The following is a 5,320-nucleotide window of genomic DNA, read 5'->3' as shown; positions in this document are numbered from 1 at the left end:
AAAATGGAAATCCCCTGCTTTCTTTTCAACTTGCCTCAACATTTTATTTTTCAAGTATTTGTTTTTAATCAAATCCTGTCACATGCCTTCTTCATTACATAACTTAAATAACCATTTACTTAGCAGACACCTATTTTGCAACTCTAAATTCATAATTTTCATTCCCCCTTGGTCTTTTGGCTGGCAAAGAATAGGCCATTTGACTAACCTATACTTATTTTTTTCCCTGGTCATATTGCCAAAAAAATCTAGATCTGAAGTATTCAATCTTTTTTAGAACACCCCTAGGGATCGAAAAAAAGACATCATAAACATCGGTGGACTAAATAAAATAGAATTTATCAGGACTAAACACCCCCCCAACTGACAACAATTTACCATTCCAGCTGCTTAATTTTTTCTCGATTCTAACTTCTATCACTTTCCAGTCTTTATTTGATAGTCCTCTAACATGCATTGAGATGCCTAAGTACTTAAAGGGGAGTTGTCCTAGTTTGCAACCAAAGAGTTGTCAGTATTTGAAAGTGCATCTAGCCCTTTAGTGGGTTTTGGTAAATTGAATGACAACACAATTAAAGGTCTAATAAGTTTGCTAAGTGTTGAACAGGAAATTGAGTCTATTACATATAATTGTGAGTTGTGTATTAACAAGTATATACAAGGTTCAACTAGTAAGCAAACTTGATGATATGCCACATTGTGTTAAAGTGAATGCCAAACTGTGTATTGTTGTATTGGAAGTTTTTGGAAGCAATCTAGTTCAAGCAAAAGACAACAATGCAAATGGAATCAATGAAATGGCTTCTATGTTGTGGGATATCATAGCATCATGTGAAAGCAAACATATTTGGTAAATGACAATGTATAGTGGATATAAGTCGGTCTCTACATTGGTTTGCTTACATGGATGAATATATGAAAGACCAATTGGAATGTCAAGCCAAAATGAGAAGGGAATAAGGAATTGTGAATTAGCTTGACCATATTGATGTTGATCCATGTATGTCTCTATCTGAGACAAACTGAAGCTTGATTGATCTCAACATTCATATCTAGAAAATATCCAAGCAAGGATCAAAATATTGAAGAAATGTTTTTCAATGGATGCTTAATATAATGTGACTTAAGTATGGCTTGATAGGGTGAAGATAGCAAGGAAAGGGCTTTGAGGTACTAAGCAAAGGTGAAGGGCAAGCGACGGCTTAGCGACCGAGGTACCATGCCTAAGGTGAAGAAGAGAGTACTTGCATTGAGTCGAGGTACTAATCAAGCTATGAGGAGTCATATTGTGTTGAGGATCAAATCATTAGTGGAAGTGACTTGAAGCCATGAAGGTGAACTCATATGTATGGAAATGGTTCAAGTCACATAATCAAGGTATAATGAGAATGAGAAAAACATATTTGATAATAGTTCTCAATTGCCAAATAAAGTGGCAACCAGCTCAAAGGCATTTACATTCTTTTATGCTTTGAATTTGAGTTTAGGGAAAGCCATACTATAAAGAGGGATTTTAGAACAGTTGGTCAACTATTGAATCAAATGCTCAAATCTTTAGATTTACAACCTCTCACCTAGTCAAAGTAGCCAGCCAAAACTTGACCTAATCGGAGCTGTTTTGACAGGGCGACAGTGCCGCCCTTTAAGTGCGGCAGTGCCACCCTTAAGTTTTGGACCAGATCAAAGGGGTATTTATACCACAGGTCCGGCCCACAACGGTCATCTTCTACCTCCAGCGCTTCAGTTCGAAACTGAATAGACCAAAGGCTCACCTCTCTCTCCCCATTGAAGCTCCACCTTCCCTCAAGCAAATCCTTGATTCCAACCATCAAATATTGAGAGAAAAGGCAGCAAAACTCAATCAGAGATCAGATCCACTATTTCCCAAAGTCTAAGAGCATTTGGTTCACGTTTGGCTGGCGGTTCTAGGGTTTGCTACTCTCGGAGCTTGCTCCTAGCAGGCTAGGCGTCGCCCTTGAGCTTGCCAACTCGTGTGGCAGCCTCGGGAGGTTTGTAACCATCTTGTGCAGCTAGTAAACTCACCCCTCACTTCAAGAGTTCATTCTCTTGACTTGAGATCGAGGGCAAGGCTAACCTTTGTGGTGAGCCAATCCTTGTGTGGATACCTCAACAACGTGGACATAGGCAAGCCTTGGTGGTGAGCTGAACCACGGGATAAATCTGTGTCTCACGTGTTTCTTTACTTTCTTACAGTTTATCTTGTTGAGGAGTGGTTGCTTAGGGTTTGGTAGTTAGATCCTTATTCTTGTGCATATTCTATGGTGCCCAGTCTTCAAGCTGGTGTTTATCTTATTGTTGCAAGGATAAGCTTCTGCTGGTATATAGACTCTGTCTGCAAAATTTCAGATTCAGTCGAGCTTTATTTGTAGAGCGGCAGTGCCGCCCTCAAAGGGCCTCAGTGCCGCCCTCCATTTTTATTGAATCTCGAGTTGAAAGTTTGCAAGATTGTTGCTAGGCATCTCTAATACTTATTCTTAAAGTTTGAGCAGATTTGGACACACGGTCTAAGGCTGGCAGTGCCGCCCTCTAAGGGAGGCAGTGCCGCCCTCAGTTTTAATTTCTATTTGAGCTAAAATTTTGTAGGCCTATTCACCCCCCCTCTAGGCCTCCCAGGCGACATCAAGGTCCTTTCAATTGGTATCAGAGCCTGGCTCTCAATTTCGGGCTTAACCGCCTTGAGAGAACGATGTCGACAAGTGAGGAGGTATCTCTAGAACTTTTACTTTTAGATGGCTCAAATTATACATCTTGGTCTGCTAGTGTGCTTGATGTTTTTAGGACCATGGGTCCTCAAATAGAGCAGATTGTAGATGTGAGCATTTCACCTCCTCATGATGATTTGATCTACTTATCTAGAGAGGAAGTGAAATGCTTACAACTCAATGCTCAAGCTGCTAATGTCTTATTTAGTGCTTTGAGTGAAGATGTAATTGATGCTGTCATATTTGGAGATGGTAAACCACTTGGTGATGCTCATATCATTTGGACCACGCTCAAGGAAATGTATGGCAACTCCAAATGTGAAGAGAGCAACCTCTCATTGGAAAAACCACTTGAGGAATGCTCAACTTCATCGACATATGATGAGCCTCAAGTGATTCTTCCAAAAGGGCTAGGTGATCATGTCACGTCTACTTCCTCACCAACATATGACTTAATGAATGGTAATGAAATGGTTGGTGAGAACAATATTTTTACATGTGGTACTTCTACTTCCTCTAGTTCTTGTGAGACTAACATTTTGAAGAAAGGAGAAGCTTGTGATTGGTGGAGGCCAAATGTTGAATCCATCTCACCAAGGAGCTCAACTATCCATGCCACTTCTCATGTATGTCTTATGGCAAAGGGTAAGAAGGTAAAATCAAAATCCAAACCTTCTCCACCTCCAAGTGACATCTCTAGTAGTGATTTTAGTGATAGCTCTAGTGATGATGAATCTAGTGATGATGAAGAAATTAATACATAATTAAAAATCTGGATCCTAAGACCAAAATCTTCATCTCTAAGATTTTGGAGGAATTAGATAGTGTCAAAGCTGAGCTAGCCGATATAGATGAAAATCTTGAGAAAACCGAAAAGATGTATATTGCTAGCAAGGAAGCTCTTGCATTAGAGAGAAGTGAGGAGGCCTCTTTGCACAAGGCTTTGGCCAAAGAGCAAAAATACCATGCTCTCACTAAGAAAGCAAATATTGCACTCAATGAAAAGTATTGTGACTTAGAGAAAAAGCACAAAGGACTTGAGAAGCAATATAGCATTCTTTGGGAGAGCAACTCACATCCCTCTGAAGCAAAGGACACCTCTACTCCCTCCACTAGCCAAGGTTGTGAAAAATGTTGTAATCTTGATTTGAATATTTATGCCACTAACCTTGCTAATATGGAGGCCATGAGAAACGAGATTGCTAGGCTCAATGAAATGATAGCAGGAGGGTACAAGGATGACATGGATCAAAATGGTGGGAAAATGGTGAATGGATCTGAATGTGTGCAATTTGAGAGCAAGGAGCAGATTGGTACAAATCAGCTTGCACAGATGGTGACACAACAGCAGCCCCGAGTAGCACAGCCACCTAAGGGCGGTAGTGCCGCTGTGAAGGGCGGCAGTGCAGCCCCCCACAGAAAGGGGAAGGCTACCAATCTGACTCCTGATCAGACTAAGCTCATAAAGAAGATGCATAGGCAGAACAACAAAGCTCCTAAGGCAATCAAGGTGCAACATCAACTAAAGAAGACTCTCATCACTTGCTTCAAGTGCAAGAAAGAGGGTCACCAAGTCAAACATTGCACAACAAATAAAGATGAGAAGAAGGGCATGAGCAAGATACAAGAGAAGAAGAAGATGGCTCATGTCAAGTGCTCTAGCATGGGACACAATGCCTCGATGTGTTCCAACAAAGTTGATGACCAAGCCACACTTCCAAAGAACAAGACAAAAAGAAACAAGAGGAAGTGTTATGGATGCAATAAGAAGGGACATGAAATTGGCTCATGTCCTAACAAGAAAAGTGAAGTCATTGTGTCATCAAGAAAGAGGCTCATTAACAAGGAAACACAAGTGAGCAAGAAAATCCAACATGTGAAGGCTAACAAGATCAAGAGCCGCCTATGCTACACTTGTAGGAGAAAGGGACATATTAGTAAGGATTGTCCCATGGGTAACACTTCTAAGCACAACTTGTCATTTGATTCAAATATGCTTGGGAGGCACAAAAATGACACTTGTGCTAGAAAGGTGATTGGTTCGCCAAGTGCTAGCACAAAGGCCATTTGGGTGCCTAAGTCTCTTGTGACTAACCTTGATGGACCCAACATAGTTTGGGTACCAAATCATGCTTGATAAGTGTTGTAGGTACTTGAAGGTGATATGAAGCTTCGGGGTGCTTGAGCAAGTTGATTGAAAATATTCACTCAAGCTATCAATCAATTTATATTGTCATTTCTTATATGATTGACCCGAAAATTAATCAATGAAAATATTTCTAACCTCATACTCACCTTGATAACTAGTACCTAACCCTTGATAGCTAGCCACTTGACTTGTGTAGTATCTAGTAGTTCTTAAATATGTGTATTTGTGAATTATTAGGAATGGCTAGAGTGTTTCAAGTTTAAATGATTCATTTTGCCATATGATGCTCTTAATGGCTCTCTAGTAGAGCAAGATTTTATTCATGGTGTAGGTAATGAGGAACCGCAAGAAGCATAGGCTGCAAAAGTGGGAGCTCCTCAAGTTGCTACTGTACCAAAATTCCGCTGACAACTCTGATGCAGTACAACTACACACACCTGCTGCAACA

At 40.5% G+C, this 5,320-nt stretch overlaps 1 pseudogene; it reads left to right on the top strand.

Moving 5' to 3' along the window:
- The first annotated feature begins 2,707 nt into the window (after positions 1-2,707).
- On the top strand, positions 2,708-4,860 carry LOC136475437 (uncharacterized; annotated as a pseudogene).
- The last annotated feature ends 460 nt before the right edge of the window (positions 4,861-5,320 follow it).

The sequence above is a fragment of the Miscanthus floridulus genome, chromosome 8 (genome assembly GCF_019320115.1).
Source record: "Miscanthus floridulus cultivar M001 chromosome 8, ASM1932011v1, whole genome shotgun sequence".
NCBI classification, from domain to species: domain Eukaryota; kingdom Viridiplantae; phylum Streptophyta; class Magnoliopsida; order Poales; family Poaceae; genus Miscanthus; species Miscanthus floridulus.
This window is presented reverse-complemented; position numbering and strand designations above follow the sequence as displayed.